Source organism: Dromiciops gliroides, chromosome 2 (genome assembly GCF_019393635.1).
Source record: "Dromiciops gliroides isolate mDroGli1 chromosome 2, mDroGli1.pri, whole genome shotgun sequence".
In the NCBI taxonomy this organism is placed as follows: Eukaryota; Metazoa; Chordata; class Mammalia; order Microbiotheria; family Microbiotheriidae; genus Dromiciops; species Dromiciops gliroides.
Window position 1 is genome coordinate 390,291,799 of NC_057862.1, and position 20,546 is coordinate 390,312,344.

The 20,546-nt window shown below is 37.2% G+C and overlaps 1 pseudogene; it reads left to right on the forward strand.

Moving 5' to 3' along the window:
• The first annotated feature begins 13,010 nt into the window (after positions 1-13,010).
• LOC122744126 lies at positions 13,011-13,979 on the forward strand (annotated as a pseudogene).
• The last annotated feature ends 6,567 nt before the right edge of the window (positions 13,980-20,546 follow it).

Sequence of the window (20,546 nt, forward strand, 5' to 3'; positions counted from 1 at the left end):
TAAGTTAGCTATTCCTCCCAGCTCTGAGTCATCTGCAGATTTGATTAACATGTCATCTATGCCTTTATCTAAACAATTGACAAATTTTTTGAAAAACTCAGAGTCAAGGACATTTCACTGAAGAACTTTCAGTTAAATTGAGACATTAATGATCATTCTTTTTTTCAAGACACTCATTTAGTTCTGTGTCCACCTAATTATACTATCATATCCATTTTGTCCATAAGAACAGTATGAGAGACTTTATAAAATATCTTGTTGAAATATCTAGCTAAACTATCTATAACATTTCCTCTACTCTGAAAATTTAATAATCCTGTCCAAAAAGTAAATGAAGTTAGTCATGACCTGTTGTTGATAAAACCATACAGGTTCTTTATGACCAATTCTTCCTTTTTCTAGACATTTACTAACCATTTAAAAAATAATGTATTCTAATATTTTGCCAGAACTTGAAGTAAAAATCATTAGCTTACAGTGTTTTAGTCTACTCTTTTTCATTTTTTTGGAAATCAGGCAATTTTCATTCTTTGGACTTGCAACATCTCTCATTCTCTGCAATCTTTCAAAGCTCATGGACAGTGGCTCTACAATCACATCTTCCTGTTTTTCCAATGCCTTTGGGTGTAGTTTTCCACAACTCAGCAAGAAAAGCTAAGGACTTAATTCCTAGGTTTCAACTCCCAATAAACATTTTGTTTGTTCTTTGTTTGTTTTTGGTTTTGTTTTGTGAGGCAATGAGGGTTAAGTAATTTGCCCAAGGTCACACAGCTAGTGTCAAGTGTCTGAGGTCAGCTTTTTGTTTTTGTTTTTTTTCAGAGCAATGAGGGTTAAGTGACTTGCCCAGTGTCACACAGCTAGTAAGTGTCAAGTGTCTGAGGCCGGATTTGAACTCAGGTACTCCTGAATCCAGGGCCAGTGCTTTCTCCACTGTGTCACCTAGCTGCCCCTGTTTTTTCTTTTGAACTAAAGATGATCCTATTGGACTGTGCCACCTAGCTGCTCCCATACCCTTGTATTTTATTTTATCTTATTTTTGTGGGGCAATTGGGGTTAAGTGACTTGCCCAGGGTCACACAGCTAGTAAGTGTTAAGTGTCTGAGGCCGGTTTTGAACTCAGATACTCCTGAATCCAGGGCCGGTGCTCTATCCACTGCGCCACCTAGCTGCCCCACCCTTGTATTTTAAATGAATTGTTTAGGTAAATTAGAAATATTATAAACTTATGCTGAAATTAGTGAAAGTGAAATTAGTTCAAATTTGTATTTCAGTACCAGTAAGGCTATAATAAGTTAGGGTAAGAATTATTTAAGATAGAATTAGACAAGAACATAGCATTATAGAAGAATATAGGAGTCAACTAAGTGTGTACTCACCTTATGTGGAGGGTGCTCAGATTACAAAAGATCAAATTAAAAGGAGTATATGGTTTATAAATATGGGTATAAAATACAGAAGTTTTGAGAGGAAATTTTTATTGTGCAAATTATTTCAGGGTGTTCCTTGCCACATTGTCTTGGGCACTAAAACAAATAAACATTTTATAAAATTAAATTAATTTAATACAAATCATTTTTGAACATTTGACAAAACCTAATTGTAGCTCAGAAAGGATGACAATCTCCTTCACTATCAAAGAGTTAGTAAAACTGATATAACAGTCTTTTAAAAACATCAGATAATTTGTATAAGTATACTAGTATATGTCAGTCAAAGGTACTGCTGTTTAATTTTCATTTAATTGTTTTCATTAGAACTAATGTGTTATTTATTGTTCATTGCCAGTAATTATAGTCTCAGCATCACTTTTCAATTTATGGGGTTAAGAAACTTTGTAATGTATATTTAAAACATCAAATTTTGAAAAATTAAGGCCCAAATTAGCTGAAAACAGTGGATTCCTGGAAAAATTGAGATTTAAATATTATTTTTAGGGATTATAGATATTGATTTGATCTTGTCAAAATTTTGTTTTGAAACTACATTATAATTGTGGCATGTTAGATCAGTTTTTTAAAATCAGTTTTCTTTATATGTAAAGGGGATAATAAATAATAACACCTATTTCCCAGGGTTGTTGGAGCAATAAAATGATTCTAAAGTGCTTAGCATAGTGGGCACTGTATAAACATTAATATTGTTATTGGGTTTTAGATTAAATAATATATTGAATGTAATAACATGAATGATTTTCTAAGAAGGATAATTTAAGATTTTGACTTTACACAACTACATAGATGAAGTTTGAGAAGTTTGATATATTTTTAAAAACCCCAAAACAACCATGATATTCTTTAGACTTCTAATTTTTTTGTATTGTGGAATTTGGGAGAATATCAGATATGATTAGAAATGTGAATTCTCTTTTATTTAGGAGAATATGCTTTTAATTACAGGCTGGTATGTGAAACTTTTCTAAATTATTGTGAAATACTATTACAGAGTCCACTTCCCTTTTGAGTAATTAAAATAAATGTGATAGCAGTCTTTGAAAAATTATAATAAAGTGGGGCAGCTAGGTGGCGCAGTGGATAAAGCACCGGCCCTGGAGTCAGGAGTACCTGAGTTCAAATCCGGTCTCAGACACTTAACACTTACTAGCTGTGTGACCCTGGGCAAGTCACTTAACCCCAATTGCCTCACTAAAAAAAAAAAAATATAATAAAGTGCCTTCTGCCTTGAAATGTAGAAGGCTTGAGAATACCTCCCCCAACAAGAGCTGTGATCCCCCGTACTTGATAAAGTTATAATATCTTGTTGACCATGTGAAAGAACTTTTGTTATAAAAGTCTAGATGAGTGATTATTTTGAAATCAACTAAATTGATGGCATTTGGCTAAAATAAGTTTTATATCTTATGAATTAGACTGCTAAAAGCTAACAAGATTATTTTTAAAACTGTTAAATAGTCAATGGGCTATATTTTCCTCTAAGCAAGCTTCTTAAAGACAAAGGCTTTAGTGTTATGACTTATAATGCCTTGTAATGTAAGTGAGCAAGTGGTTCAAGTGATAACTGAGAAATCATAATCTTAAACATTCTACAGAAAAGAAGCCTTTGAATTTTAAAAAAAAAGTCATCTTTAGGAACTATAAAAAAATCTGTCTGTCATGGTGAGCATTATATAAATGAATTATTGTTACTCCTTTAATTGCCTTTAATTGTCATCTGACTAGTAATAAGTTTTACGTTTTAAATACACGATACTGAGTATGTAAAATTTTCTCTTCTATTATGAAACCTGATAACAGCTATTAAGGGAAATTACTTTCCCTTTTCATCTGAATGCTCGATTATAAATGTTTCTGTCATATAATATTACCATATGTTTAAAAACTGCTAATTGTTTAATAGGGTGTATTTTGATTTAAATTTGAAAACAATAATAGCTCACTGTTGGGAGAAAAGAGTAGCACATCCTTTTAGGATATCTTTTATCAGTGTGGTTCCTTGGGATAAGATCTTACCAGCCCTACTGATAGCATGTTGTGAAACTCTGTAGTGCTGCAGTTTAAGGAACTAGGACCTCTCTTAGCCAAAGTGGAGAAATTTAGAAGTTAAACTTTAAATAATAGATGTTTCATCTGAAAATCATCATTAGAAAATCATGAAATTATATATTTTAATAATTAGTATATAGTGAAGTTATATTTTTGAACTGTTTACTGTATGTGTGAACTAGTGTATTCATATAAAACTCCAGAATGTGGAATTTGTGCTGCTTGTCCAAATTATCAAACATTTAACCAACTTGCCTTTCCTCCATTTTCTGTGCTAGTTGCCCTTCACCTTATACACCCATGTGAACATCTGCATGTTGATTTACATTGATTTCATATGTATGCCTAAGTCTGGTTACTATAAAGTCTCCCTTCAACTTCCTCAATGGGTTAAACGTTTTCTAGAACTTAAAACTCATATTGGCAAGCTGTATTCTGAAGCCCACCTAAAGTGGCCAGATATACTTCCCCTTCCTTTATCCTATCTATAGGGCAGACTGAGGGGGGAATTGCATAATCTAAAACCTATTACATATTTATTTATATATGAAAACTATCTGTTAATGAATGCTATATGAATTTGAACCAATACAGTCAATGATTATTGTCACATGTACACAACAATTATATCCTACCCTAACATATGATTAATGAAGTTTTACCATTTAAGATGGAATCTTGTAGGACTTTAATTTGATGTAGTTCTGAGTTTTTGATTTCAGGTATACTTATAAGATTGCAAAGCCAATAACCAATAACCATTCCAGGGGCTGCCATGTCTGAAGACTGCTACACATGGATGTTTGCCCTTAGGAGAAATTTAAGAGGGCAACCTTGAGAAGGTGAAAGTAAGATCCTCTTGACTCAGTTTCCCTTTGAACTACTTCCTTTCTTGACAAGAGATAATTTTTTGCCTTTTGATGCCCTGTGAACAATGTAGAGCTTTAATTGGCTGGTAATTATCCCTTTAGCCTAGAAAGCAGAACTAATGGAATTCTTCCCTGTTGTGACTTCAGGTCACTCTGTGTCCTTGAGGGGAGGGTTTTGATATTATCATAACCATGTCCTTCATTTCATAGAAAACTTCTGTTAGCATGACAGGTAGCTATTATTTGATAGATAAATACTAAAACATCTGGGTTGCTATATTGGAATGCAAGAACAACATCTTACTGTTCTCAATCTGGATTTGATGACTTCCTAGCTTTGCCACTCTCCTTGCTAATAGTTATATATTTATGTTTCTAAGATTAAATTCTTGAAGTATGTCATTCTTTCACAGTAATGTGGGTATATTGTCCTTATAAGGGGGAATTAAAGGGAGGTCTGACATAGTTTTCAAAACTGGATTAAGGATTTTACATGCATTGATAATTGTGAAGAGCATGAAATTATTTTCCTATTTGAAGCATCTATCTAAAAATTTTAAGAGAAAGACAGACTCATTTTCCAATTCAATCCCTTATGATATAACAATGGAAATTCTCTTAATTTTATGTATTCTTAATTTGATGTTCTTCTTGGATCTCTGTTAATAAAGTCAGAACCATAGGGCTTGAGCTAAAAGGTTCTGTTAAATTCTGTTGAGTTTGTAATAAGTCCTCATACATGCTCTTGGAACCTGAGAAGTGGTTCTAAAATGAAGAGCCCTTCAGAGCCATCCTAAAAGTGCAGCTTGTTCCAAAAATGTACATCAGTTGCGTCCTTCATATGAGACTTACACAGCAGACTAAAAGAACTCCACAGCACAGGGATGGCAATAAAAACTGGAATTTTGGACTTTTACATTAAGAATTTCCAGTGAACCAGAAGGATGCACCCTGTTTGGGAAGGCCCTTTTCAAATGCTACTGACCACTCCAAATGTAATCAAGATTGGAGAAAAAGACTCTTGAATATTGTTCACACATAAAACCTGTCTCTTGCACTGACAAGGTATGATAGCCATAGGTTGCCTAGTGTTGTTTATATCCCGAGCAGTTCTTCACACCAGAGTAAATTCTTTTGACAGTGCAAAAAGTCAGAAAGTTATGGGTGAATGGATACTTTTCTCATTGTCATTCATATTTGCTTTCATAATCTTTTGGGCTCATCATCTATAGGATTGCCAGAACTGGATCAGCACCAGGGCCATATCCAGTCCTTTCTCCCCTTGATTTCTTGATTTTGATATTGTTACCCATTATCCCCTCTAGCCTAAGTAACTTGGAGGGTTGAAGGATGTGGTGAAAATTCCTATGCCGTTGTGTTAGAGGAATAAAACACCCAAATCTCCAAGCCAAAGAAAATAGGTTTATTGAGAGAGGGATCCTGTCTCACAATAAAACTGGTCTCCTCCCACATTCCAAGTGTTACAAATACAATGAGTACAATATTGAACAGGCAGATAACAGCATAGTCACATGTCTCCCTATATACTGGTCTTAAAATACCCCTCTTGTTAAGTAACATAGCTCATAACATAGGAAGCCATCTAAATGGGAGTGTCTTTGCCATCTAGGGCAATGCTTCTCTTACCTCTATTCATTTGAGTGGTTTTCTACACTCAAGGATTTCCACCATATTGCTTTTTTTTGGGGGGGGGGGTGAGGGAATTGGGGTTAAGTGACTTGCCCAGGGTTACACAGCTAGTAAGTATAAAGTATCTGAGGCTGGATTTTAACTCAGGTCCTCCTGACTCCAGAGCTGGTGCTCTATTCACTGTGCCACCTAGCTGCCCCTACCACGATATTGCTTTAAGTGTGACTTTCCAACTTATCAGTATCTCTGATTGGTCCCTTTTAGCTCAGAAGTTACTATTTTAGGTATATGGCCTTTAAGCTGATTGGTAGCTGTACCTAACCACAACTGGAAGTCAGATAGATGTATTCTAACCTGTGTGAGGGCCAAAATTTGATATATGGAGCATTAATTGGGTGACTCACCTTAATATTGGGGTCCCGGGAATATGAGGGACCTTTTAGGTTCACCCTCCCCTCTGAACTGCCCTTTTTATTTATTTATTTATTTATTTTGGCGAGGCAATTGGGGTTAAGTGACTTGCCTAGGGTCACACAGCTAGTAAGTGTTAAGTGTCTGAGGCTGGATTTGAACTCAGGCCCTCCTGACTCCAGGGCCGGTGTTCTATCCACTGCGCCACCTAGCTGCCCCTGAACTGCCCTTTTTAGATATTTCTCCCAGGCCAATAAGAAAGGAGCCTCTAAAGCTTTAGTTCACAAAAGGATCAGATTTTATTACTTGGGAATTAATTAAACAGCCAAGGTGAAACTAATAAAAAAATCAAAGATAAGGAAATTGGAAAATAGAAATACAGAGAAATGCTCTTAACTCTAAACTTAACCTATGTGATCCTCAGACCGTTTCCAATTAAGCTAGTTCAAAGGAATTTAGGGTTTTCTGTGATTAGCTCACCAACCTGAAAGTTTACAGTTGCTTGAAGCCCCAGAACACACACCACCACCACCACCATGGCCAAGCACCAAAAGACTGAGTGCCAGAAGATGCCTAGCCTTCTGGAAGACGCCTAGCATTCCAGAAGCAGCCTACCGTCCACCTCCCTTCAGGGAGCGTTCAATCTTTCCTTCCCCAAAAGGGGAGGTCCTTCAAAAACTGCCTATGGAGAGTCTAATTTTTTACCACACCTGCAACTTGTGAGAGTTGGAATGACACCCCTGCTGGGAGGAACATTGCAAGCTCTGGCCTGAGGGTAGACATGTGACTTTAGTGTCTGGAAGCTGGCCAGCCAGCACCCAGGAACTTATTTCTGTAGAGCTGCCTATTAGACTTGTCAATCAGAGCTACCAGCCAATTAGCTTGGAGCTGTGTGTGTATGGATGGCCCTTTTTCCTGTTGGAGAGGAGGCTTCTGGGACAAAGAAGGGGCGAGGCTCTTTCTTTTGTTGGGACCTTGTATGAAGTGGAGCTGAGATGCTGGCTCCCTTAGATAGATGGATGAAGGAATCTTGGCCTCTTTCTCTCTCTCCACCAAATTCTTATGCTCCTTAATAAATGCTTAAAAGTCTAAACTCTTGCTCAAGCTTCTAATTTATTGGTGACCACTCATTAGATTTTTTTTAGATAATCTAGCTAGAATTTTAGCCACCTTACAGATAGCAACTTTACAAACTGCAGGCTAGAGGTAAGTTTTAGAGAAGACAAGTTGACAATAAAGTATTTGCATTTACTCTTTTTTTTTTTTTTAAGTGAGGCAATTGGGGTTAAGTGACTTGCCCAGGGTCACACAGCTAGTAAGTGTTAAGTGTCTGAGGCCGGATTTGAACTCAGGTACTCCTGACTCCAGGGCCGGTGCTCTATCCACTGCGCCACCTAGCTGCCCCTGCATTTACTCTTACCAATAGTCTATTACTTCATTATCATTTGCTTAAGCTACTAAAGAATACCTAAATACTTTAAATAAAAGTTTATAGTCTACAAACTGGTTAGCACTACAGTTAAATCACTTATGTTGGTAAGGGATAGGGAAAATCTCACTCAAAGGGACAAACACACAATTTTCTAATTCTGAAAAATTGATCAGCATGGGGAAATGGTTGCTGTACACTTTACTGTTTGCAATACTTATTTCCTTTCTACACATTATGATTTGTGCCAAACTCCTTTGTTGCTACCTTATGATTATCTTAGCTATGTTATCCTTTGCCTTTGGAGGACTGCAGGCTAGATCATAGTTCACAATTAAAGCGGAATCCTTCATTTGTGCTAAGACTAGGGTTTTCAATGGCACTAAAGGCCTACCTCAGAATTATACCTATGTTAACCTTACTTACAATGACAGAACAGCCTCTGGAATGTGCCACTGGATTCTAGAGATGACATGGGGGCTGGTGACTTCAGGCCAGTTTTTCATTTGTTGTGCAGGAGAAGCCTTTGCCTTTCTTTCCCCTAGCTGGAATGGAACTTGTGGAATAGCCTACTCAGTACCACCAGTTTCAGTGTTTAGTTATTCCATTAGTTTAATAGGAAAAATATTATTAGAAACTTGGAGTCATAGTTACATGAATATAAAAAAAGAGACATTTACAAAGCCAAGCATAAGACAGTGGCTCCTGGTGGGATTCCTCTTGCTGATATTTTTGTTTGGTTTGGTTATTTTCCAGGTTTCAAGGGAATGCCATTTTGTCACTGTAATTAAGTGGACCCTTTTTATCCTGGCTACCATTATAATTTCCCCTCTCTTTATTCAGCTCTGCAGTCATTGTTGTGTTAAAGCATGCTCAAAATTGATTCCTAGATATATTATGGTAGTTAGAGATATATTAGTTAGAGACAATGCACCCCAGGAATGAGAATATGCTGAATTATATGATTTCTGATAACCTGCTCTATACTTTTATGATCATGCTTTCTGCAAATATATTTTAAATTTTTATATAGGTTGGGTCTTTAGAAAGGGTGGTTCATAGGAAATAGGTTTCTCAAGATTCAAAGGGGGGAATTATAGAATGTTATTCAATTTTCAAACTACTTATAAAATCAAGTAGATTAAGAAGTGTATGAGACTGTTCAGGCTGATAACTAACTTTCCTATTTTTGCATAGCTAAGCTACAGGCTAAGTTCCTAATTTCTAGCTTCTGACAAGGTCAGTTCTGTAGCTTATAGGTCATAGTGAGCATAGGGCAACTAGTGCTGGAAAATCTCCATACCTTGAATGCTGTTCCTTGAGTGTTATGGAAATTCCCTATTCTGAACACAGGACAGCTTTCCATAATGACAATGGAAAGTCCCCAAATACCTGAACCAATCGGAAAGTGTCAACTTTTGTGAGAATCAATATCACGTCCCCCAAATTGGGATCAATGTTCCTCATTTATTATATTTCCCATTCTGATGTTCCTCGTTTATTTATTTATTTATTTTTATTTTTATTTTTTAATTAATAAGGTATTTTATTTTTTTCCCGTTACATGTAAAGATAGTTCTCAACTTTTGTTTATACAAGCTTTCCAATTTCAGATTTTTCTCCCTCCCTCCCCCTTCCCCTAGACAGCAGGTAATCTGATATAGGTTATATATATATATATATATATACATATATATATATATATATATATACACACATACACATATACATATACATATACATATATATAATATAATAACATTAATCATATTTCTAAATTAGTCATGTTATAAGAGAAAAATCAGAGCAATGATGAAAAAACCTCAAAATAGAAAAACAACAGCACCAAAAACAAAAGAAATAGTATGGTTCATTCAGCATCTATACTTCACAGTTCTTTTTTTTTTTTTTTTTCCTGGATTTGGAGATCCTCTTCTATCATGAGTTCTCTGGAACTCTTCTGTACCATTGCATTGGTGAGAAGAATATAGTCCATCACAGTAGATCAACACTCAATGTTGATGATACTGTGTACAATGTTCTTCTGGTTCTGCTCATCTCACTCATCATCAGCCCATGCAAGACCCTCCAGGTTTCTCTGAACTCCTCCTGCTCATTGTTTCTTACAGCACAATAGTATTCCATTGTATTCATATACCACAACTTGTCCAGCCATTCCCCAATTGATGGGCATCCCCTCAACTTCCAATTCTTTGCCACCACTGATATTCCTTATTTATGTCTGTAAATTCAGTTCAGGGTCCCTGGCCACTGAGGATCCTTGGGCCCTTTTCATTGGCACTTGCTAGTCTTGCTAATAAATTGACCATTCTTGGAACTCTTTGCCTTAGATTCCCTTATTTGCTGATTTCAAATCAGAATACATTAAAAGTCCCCTTTTAGAAGATGGCAGAGTGAAACCAGGAAACTTCCTGAGCTCTCCCAAATTTCCGTCAGGAAAAACATTAAATTAAGCCTCTTAACAGATTCTGGAGCTACAAAACCTGAAAAAAAATGTAGTGAAACAATCTTACAACTTAACCTAGAAGATCTTCAGGAAAGATCTGTTTAACTGGGTAAAAGGTGAGGACAGTTCAGTGCAGAGGATGTCTTGGCAAGCCAGAAAAAGGCTCTTAGCCATAGCACAGATCAGCAGCTGAGGACCCGAGGTCGTAGCTCAGCAAGCTAGTGGCTCAGCAGGCCAGTTGTGAGGCCTCCAGTCCCAACACAGAAGGCAGTCTGCCATCTGGGTTATCTGCTACCCAACAGGCCCAACTAGGCTGGGCCACTCTAGTGCAGTGAGCAAGCTGTAAGCTGCTGAGACCTCAGAGCTGAAAGCCAATGACTGGGCCTCTGGCCCCCAGCAAAAGATGCTTGGGACAGTGCACACTTGTACCCCAGGAGCAGAACTCAACCTTAAAAGGTGCAAAAGAGGCTAAAATATGAACAAGAAACAGAAAAAAACCTACCATTGAAAATTACTATGGTGACAGGGAGGATCAAAACATAAACTCAGAGGAGTATAACAATGATAAAAGGTCTACATGTGAAGCCTTAACGGGGAAGAAGAATTGGTCTTGAGACCACAAAGCCTCTTGGAAGAGCTCAAAAATGATTTTGTAAACCAAATATGAGAAGCAGAAGAAAAATTGGAGGAAAAAAAAGAGAGTTATGCAAGAGAGAGTCAATAGCTTGGAAAAAGGACAAAAATTGACTGAGGAAAACCACTCAATAAAAATGCATTTGGCCAAATGGAAAAGCAGATGCAAAAACTGGCTGGGGAAAATAATTCCTTAAGAATCAAAATTGGGCAGCTAGAAGCTAATGACTGAATGAGACAATAGGAAGAAGTAAAGCAGAATCCAAAGAATATAAAAGTAGAAGAAATGTAAAATATCTCTTCAGAAAAACAAGAGACCTGGAAAATAGATCCAGGATAGACAACCTAAGAATAATTGCACTACCTGAGGACCATGATCAAAAAAAGAGTCTAGACAGTGTATTTCATGACATGATCAAGGAATGTCTTAAAACCAGAGGGAAAAAATCATCATTGAAAGAATCCACTCATCACTTCCTGACAGAGACCCTAAAAGGAAAACTCCAAGGAATATCATAGCCAAATTCCAGAATTATCGAGTAAAGGAGGAAATACTGCAAGCAGCCAGAAAGAAACAATTTAAATATAAAGGAACAACAATCTCAATAACACAGGACCTGGCATTTTCAACATTAAATGATCAGAGTGCTTGGAATATGATATTCTGGAGGGCAAAGGAATTGGGATTACATTCAAGAATGTACTACCTGGGGCGGCTAGGTGGTGCAGTGGATAGAGCACTGGCCCTGGATTCAGGAGTACTTGAGTTCAAATCCGGCCTCACACACTTAACACTTACTAGCTGTGTGACCCTGGGCAAGTCACTTAACCCCAATTGCCTCACTAAAAAAAAAAAATGTAATACCCAGCAAAATTAATCATAATCTTTCAGGGGAAAAGATGGGCATTCAATGAAATAGAGGATGTCATGGGCCCAGGGTACCCCAGAAGTTTGCTGGGGTAAATCAAAAGAACCTTCTCCTTGAGAAACTAAACCAAAGAACAGACACAACTAAAGAGATAAGTGGCACCGAATCAGGACTGAGTTAGCTCCAGTACCCCCACCCTTCATTCCAGTCTCCTCCATCCCTTGGGGAGATAAGATTAGGTGTGGCTGCTGCCTTTGTAGTATGAGGAAGACAGAGATGGTTTGAGAGATCTGGAGTCACCCCTTACCCAACTTCTCTCAGCCACCACCAGTGGGGGATGGTCCTCCCCCAATAAGGGAACTTTTCAGTCAGATGATCACCCCATTGGACCACCACCATTAGTCCTCTATAAATGGATTTCCCTGTCTCCTGCTGGAGGAGATAGGTATCTCAGAGCCACTCCTCTGTGCCATGCCTTCTCCCCATGAGAAGAAGTCCAAGGATTTCTTTCTTGGTTTCCTTTCCCTAGCACTGTAAATAAAAACTATTATTTTATTCTAATTGGATTTGTGTGCAAGAGGGTGTAATTTTTTTTTTTTTTAGTGAGGCAATTGGGGTTAAGTGACTTACCCAGGGTCGCACAGCTAGTAAGTGTTTGAGGCCGGATCTGAACTCAGGTCCTCCTGACTCCAGGGCCAGTGCTCTATCCACTGTGCCACCTAGCTGCCCCAGGGTGTAATTCTTCAAAGAGGAATTCCTAAGAACCCCTATTCCAAACTACCCACCAAACTTTCCCCATAACAGGACTTTAAAACTTTTTTAACGAAAAGCCCAGAGCTGAACAGAAAATTCAGTCTACAAATACAAGACTCAAGACTCAAGAGACATGTTACTCAATAAGGTTAAAATGTTTGCATCCCTACATGGGAAGAAGATACTTGTAACCCTTTGGAACTGTATCTTTATTAAGACAGAAAGGAGGAATACACACATAGACAGAAGGTGAGGGCATAAGTTGATTCTGATGTGATGATATTTAAAAAAAAAAGACTTAAGGGCTAATAAAAAGGATTATATTGAGAGAGGAGGAAAGGGAAGGCCGAATGAAGTAAACCATATCACATGAAGAGGCAAAAAAGACCTATTACAATAGAGGGGTGAGGCAGTCACTGCAGCCGAGAGATGAAGCTGATCCTGCTCCAGGGCCACCAGTGATCTATCACATAGATCAAGTACAACCGAGAGAGAGACCTGCTCTTCACTGTGGCCAAGGACCCCATTGTCAATGTATGGTACTCAGTGAATGGAGAGAGGCTGGGCACCTACACTGGGCACACTGGAGCTGTATGGTGGCGTGGATGCTGATTGGGACACCATACATGTCCTTACTGGTTCTGCCAACAACAGCTGCTGCCTCTGGGACTGCGAGACAGTGAAGCAGCTAGCTCTACTGAAGACCAACGCAGCTGTCCATACATGTGGATTTGACTTTGGAGGTAACATCATCATGTTCTCCATGGGGTACCAGTGTTTAGTCAGTTTCTTTGATCTCTGAGACCCCAGCCAGATCAATAGTAATGAACCCTATATGAAGATCCCCTGCAATGCTGATGCCAAATCACAAGTGCTGTGTGGGGACCCTTGGGGGAGTGCATCATTGCTGGCCATGAAAATGGGGAACTCAGCCATCACAGTGCTAAGTCTGGAGAAGTGATGGTGAACGTCAAGGAGCACTCGAGGCAGATCAATGACATTCAGACGTCCTGAGACATGACAATGTTCGTCACAGTGTCTAAGGACAACATAGCCAAGCTCTTTGACTCCACAACCCTCGAGCACCAGAAATCCTTCAGAACAGAGTGACCTGTCAACTCAGCTGTTCTTTCCCCCATCTATGACCATGTAGTCCTAGGTGGTGGGCAGGAGGCCATGGATGTAACCACAACCTCCACCAGAATTGGCAAGTTTGAGACCAGGTTCTTCCACCTTGCCTTTGAAGAGGAGTTTGAAAGAGTCAAGGATCACTTTGGCCCCATCAGCAGTGTGGCTTTCTATCCTCATGGCAAGAGCTACAGCAGTGGTGGGGAGGATGGTTTCGTCTAGATTCATTACTTCAATCCACAATACTTCTAGTTTGAGTTTGAGGCATAAGCAGTTGCAACTGGAGTCTGCTGAGCCTCCTGCTCTCTGATTAATGAGTTTCTGGACACTAAAAAATAAACCAAATGGAATATGAAAAAAGAAAAACAAACAAACAACAACAAAAAACAATAGAGGGCTGAGTATTGTTTTGACCTTATTCTCATCTGATTTGGCTCAAAGAGGGAATAACCCACTCAGTTGGGTATAGAGTTTTATCTTACCCTATAGGAAAGCAAAAGAGGATAGGAGAAAGAAAAGGGTGGGGTGCAGATAGAAGAGAGGGAAAAACTAGGAGTTGAAAGGGGAAAGGATAAAAGGGAGATGGGGCTGATAGAAGGGAGGGTAGACTGAGGGATGTGGTGGCCAGAAACAAACCACTAGTGAGAGGGGACAAGGGGTAGGGAGGGGAAATAAAGAGAAAAGTACAAAGGAGAAAACAGGATGCAGGGAAATATACAGTTAGCAATCATAAGCAGATAACAGGATTGAAAACCAGAATCCTACAATATGTTGTTTACAAGAAACACATTTGAAGCAGATACACACAGAGTAAAGGTAAAAGGCTGTAGTAAAATATATTATGCTTCAGCTGAAGTAAAAAAAAAAAGCAGGGGTAGCAATCCTTATCTCAGACAAAGAAAAAGTAAAAATCGACCTAATTAAAAGAGATAAGAAAGGAAACCACATCTTGCCAAAAGGTACCATAGACAATGAAGTAATATCAATATTGAACATGTATGCACCAAGTGGTACAACATCCAAATTCTTAGAGAAGTTTAGTGAGTTACAGGAAGAAATAGATAGCAAAACTATATTAGTGGGGGACCTCAACTTCCCTCTCTCAGAACTAGATAAATCTAACCATAAAGTTTAAGGAGGTGACTAGAATTTTAGAAAAATTAAATATGCTACATCTCTGGAAAAAACTGAATGGGGATAGAAAAGAATATACCTTTTCCTCAGTGGTACGTGGCACGTACACAAAAATTGTCGTACACACACAAAAATGTATTAGGGCATAAAAACCTTACAGTCAAATGTAGAAAGGCAGAAATAATAAATATATCCTTTTCAAATCATGATGCAAAAAAATTATGTGTAATAAAGGACCATGGAAAGGTAGACCAAAAATTAATTGGAGACCAAATAATCTCATCTTAAAGAATGAGTGGGTCAAACAACAAATTATAGAAACAATCAATAACTTCATCAAAGAGACTGACAATAATGAGACAACATATAAAAACTTATGGGATGCAGCCAAAGCAGTTCTTAGGGGAAATTTTATATCTCTAAATGCCTACATGAATAAAATAGAGAAAAAGGAAATTAATAAATTGGGCATGCAACTAAAAAAGCTAGAAAAAGAACAAATTAAAAATCCCCAATTAAATACCAAATTAGAAATTCTGAAAATTAAAGGAGAGATTACTAAAATTGAAAGTAGGAAAACTATAGAATTAATAAATAAAACTAAGAGCTGGTTCTATGAAAAAACAATAAAATTGATAACCCTTTGGTTAATTTTATTTAAAAAAAAAGAAAGAAAAACCCCAAATTACCAGCATCAAAAATGAAAAGGGTAAACTCACAACCAATGAAGAGGAAATTAAAGCAATAATTAGGAACTCTTTTGCCCAACTATATGCCAATAAATTTGACAATCTAAATGAAATTGATGAATATCTACAAAAATATAAACTACCCAGATTAATAGAAGAGGAAGTAAAATCCTTAAATTATCCCAATTTAGAAAAGGAACTTGAACAAGCCATCAATGATCTCCCTAAGAACAAAATCTCCAGGGCCAGATGGGTTTACAAGTTTCTACCAAACATTTAAAGAATAATTAAATCCAATACTATACAAACTATTTGGAAAAATAGGTGAAGAAAGAATCCTACCAAATTAATTTTATGAGAAAAATATGGTGCTGATACCTAAACCAGGAAGAGCAAAAACAGAGAAAGAAAATTATAGACCAATTTCCCTAATGAATATTGATGCAAAAATTCTAAATATTAGCAAAGAGATTATAGCAATTTATCAACAGCATAATATACTATGACCAGGTGGGATTTATACCAGGAATGCAGCGCTGGCTCAATATTAGGAAAACTATCAACATAATTGATCACATCAATAACAAAACTAACCCAAATCATATGATTATCTCAATAGATGCAGAGAAAGCTTTTGACAAAATACAGCACCCATTCCTATTAAAAACACTAAAGAGCATAGGAATAGATGAAGCTTTCCTTAAAATGATAAACAGCATCTTAAACCATCAGCAATCATATGTAATAGGGATAAGTTAGAGGCATTCCCAATAAGATCAGGGGTGAAACAAAGATGTCCATTATCCACTATTATTCAAAATTGTACCAGAAATGTTATCCTTAGCAATAAGAGATGAAAAAAGAAATTGAAGGAATTAGAATAAGGAAGGAAGAAACAAAACTATCACTCTTTGCAGATGGTATGATGATATACTTAGAGAATCCTAAAGAATCAACTAAAAAACTACTTGAAACAGCAACTTTAGTAAAGTTGCAGGATATAAAATAAACCCACATAAATCATCAGCATTTCTATTTATGACCAACAAAGTCCAGCAGCAAGAGATAGAAAGAGAAATTCCATTTAAGATAACTGTAGACAATATAAAATAGTTGGGAGTCTACCTGCCAAGGCAAACCTAGGAACTATATGAACACAATTACAAAACACTTTTCACATAAACAAAATCATATCTAAACAAATGGAAAACTATAAATTGCTCATGAGTAGGCCATGCTAATATGATAAAATGATAATTCTACCTAAATTAATTTACATATTCAGTGCCATATCAATCAAACTACCAAAAATTATTTTATAGAACTAGAAAAAATAATAACAAAATTCATATGGAAGAACAAAAGATCAAGAATATCAAGGGAATTAATGGGAAAAAATGCAAAGGAAGGTGGCCTAACTGTACCAGATCTAAAACTATATTATAAACAGAAACCATTAAAACTATTTGGTACTGGCTAAGAAATAGAGAGGTGGATCAGTGGAATAGGTTAGGCACACAAAACACAGCAGTAAATGAATATAGCAATCTCCTGTTTGGTAAACCCAAAGATTCTTGTCTCCAGGATAAGAACTCAATATTTGACAACTGCTGGGAAAACTGGAAAATAGTATGGCAGAAACTAGGCATAGACCAACATTTTATACTGTACACCAAAGTCAAGTCAAAATGAGTATGTGATCTAGACATAAAGGGTGATAACATAGGCAAATTACAAAAGGAATGAATAGTTTACTTGTCAAATCTATGGAGAGGGGAAGAATTTATGATCAAAGATGAGATAGAGAACATCGTGAAATGCAGAGTGAATCATTTTGACTACATTAAATTAAAAGGGTTCTGTACAAACAAAACCAATGCCGACAAGATTAGAATGAAAATCAAAAGCTGGGAAATAATTTTCACAGCCAGTGTTTCTGATAAAGGCCTCATATCTAAAATATAGAGAACTGAGTCAAATATGTAAGAATCCAAATCATTCCCCAACTGAGAAACAAAGGATATGAATAGGTAGTTTTCAGATGAAGAAATGAAAGCTATCTACAGCCATATGAAAAATGTTCTCAATCACTACTGATTAGAGAAATGAAAATTCAAACTACTCTGAGGTACCACCTTACACCTGTGCAATTGGCTAATATTGGACTAGAATAGAAGGACTTCCATTCTTCTATTCTATTCTATTCTTTTTGGGGGGGGGCGGTGCAATGAGGTCTAATTGATTTGCCTAGAGTCACATAGTTAGTAAATTTTAAGTGTCTGAAGCCAGATTTAAACTCAGGTCCTCCTGAATCCACTGCACCATCTGGCTGCCCCCATGCAATTGGCTAATATGACAAAAAAGGAAAATGATAAATGTTGGCAAAATTGTGGGAAAATTGGAACACTAATGAACTGTTGGTAGAGCTATGAACTGATCCAACCATTCTGGAGAGCAATTTGGAACCATGCCCAAAAGGCTATAAAACTGCATAGGGGCAGCTAGGTGGCACAGTAGATAAAACACTGGCCCTGGATTCAGGAGTTCAAATCTGGCCTCAGACATTTGACACTTACTAGCTGTGTGACCCTGGGCAAGTCACTTAACCCCCAATTGCCCCGCCAAAAAAAAAAACAAAACAACAACCAAAAAACAAAAAACTAAACTGTGCATACCCTTTAACTCAGCAATACTACTACTAGGTCTATATCCCAAAGAGATCATAAAAAGGGGAAAGGACCCACATGTACAAAAATATTTATAGCTGCTTTTTTGTGGTAGCAAAGAATTGGAAATTGAAGGAATGCCCATCAATTGGGAAATGGCTAAACAAGTTGTTGTATTTCATATAAGAAATGATAAGTAGATGGATTTCAGAAAAATCTGGAAAGACTTACATGAATTGATGCTGAGTGAAATGAGCAGAACCAAGAGAACATTGTACACAGTATCAACAACATTGTGTGTTGATCAACTGTGATACACTTAATTCTCCTCAGCGATACAATGATCCAAGACAGTGCACAAAGACTCATGGTGGAAAATACTCTCTACATTCAGAAAAAGAACTATGGAGTCTGAATACAGATTGAAGCATCCTATTTTCACTTTTGTTGTTGCTTTTCTGTTGTTGTTTTTATTTATTCTTTCTTGTTTTTTTCCTCCTGTTCTGATTCTTCTCTTACGGCATCACTAATGTGGAAATATGTTTAACATGATTGTAATGTATAACATTTATCAGATTGCTTGTTGGCTTCAGGAGTGGGGAGGGAAGGAAGGGTGGGAGAAAAATTTGGAGCTCAAAAAATATCTTTACATGTAATTGGAAAAAAATTTTAAAGTCTCCTTTTAAAAGGAGCATAATTGAAATATACCCTAAAAATACTCTCCTTTTCACTTTATATTTTAACTGAAACAAAAACATGGTTCCTTAACCAATCACTATGCTAAGCATGTACCTCCAGCCTCTAAGAGAGGCTGTAACGCAGAATATAAATGAAGATGGAGAGAGGAACAGACTGTTTCATCTTATCTATTAAACATGGTGATAACTTTTAGCATGTGGGCCCATGGTGAACAGGAATAAGGTTTTAATATGCAATTAACTCTCAATTGTCTACACATGGATTACCTAGAATCCACTTTCATTGCCAGGTTGGTTCTTTCCCCCACCATCTGGGTCACTTCTCTCACCTTTCAGCTGGAGTGTTTGCTCAGGGAGTGGAAACTAATTTAATAAACAAAACATAATTAAGAAAAGTGGTGCCCAAATAAATCACATTATGCATTCCTAAACCAAATATGAAAGTAGGTTATCTGATTAGATTATTCTTGTCACTATCCCCCTCTAATAGCATCGCTTTAAATAGGAAATGACTATACTTTCTAATTCATCCAGAAAACTATAGTACAGGGACATCCTAAATGGTCATTATATAATGAATACTCATTTTATCTTCCATTCTTCCCTAACATGAACCACCCCCCTTCCCCCCCTCCCAGTTCAGCCAGGCAGTTTCTTCCCTGACCCAAATCATGCCATTCTTAGTCTAGACTCAGCATTTATTCATGTTGTTTCCCTACCATGCCCTATCATGGTAGCAACCATGATACTCCTACATCTCAATTCAACTATTCGGCAAATTCAATTTAACAAATATTTATTCAATGGGCAAAGCATACTGCTTGTCCAAATCCTACAGATCATTCAAGGTCCAGGTCAATTTCTTTTCTTTTCTTTTCTTTTGTAGGACAATGAGGGTTAAGTGACTTGCCCAGAGTCACACAGCCAGTATATGTCAAGTGTCTGAGGCTGGATTTGAACTCAGGTCCTCCTGAATGCAGGGCCAGTGCTTTATCCACTGTGCCACATAGCTGCCCCCTAGGTCAATTTCTATTTCTCCATTAAGACTTCCCTGACCATTCTTAAAAAAATTTTTTGCAGGGCAATGAGGGTTAAGTGACTTGCCTAGGGTCACATAGCCAGTAAGTGTCAAGTGTCTGAGGCTGGATTTGAACTCAGGTCCTCCTGAATCCAGGGCCAGTGCTTTATCCACTGCACCACCTAGTTCCCCCCCCCCCCAACCACTCTTACCATATTATTTATACCATAATATATAATCCTGCTTTGTGGCTTAATGTCTTCATATATACTCTTCTTGAATCATCAACTAGATTTTAAGTTCCTTGAGGACAGAGTCCTCAAGTCACTTTTATTTAATCTCCTCAGTGCCTGATGCTTCAGTGTATCTTCAGACATACTGATGTGAGTTCTCCTTCCAAGAATACAGATTACAATTCATTTGTGCCTTCTTATTCTGTATATGGGTTAGTTTGGCCAAAGAATTCCAATTCCTAGTAGCCATCTTTCTGATAATTGAGTCTCTCTACACTTGGCTAGGCTACTTTGCAAATGACAGTCATACAGTTTGTCACTAGGTCTATTCTAAAAGCCTTTCCAGCTTGGTAGGCCCAGGAAGAACTTGCCTTTTCCCAGCAGAGCTTTTGAAAACCC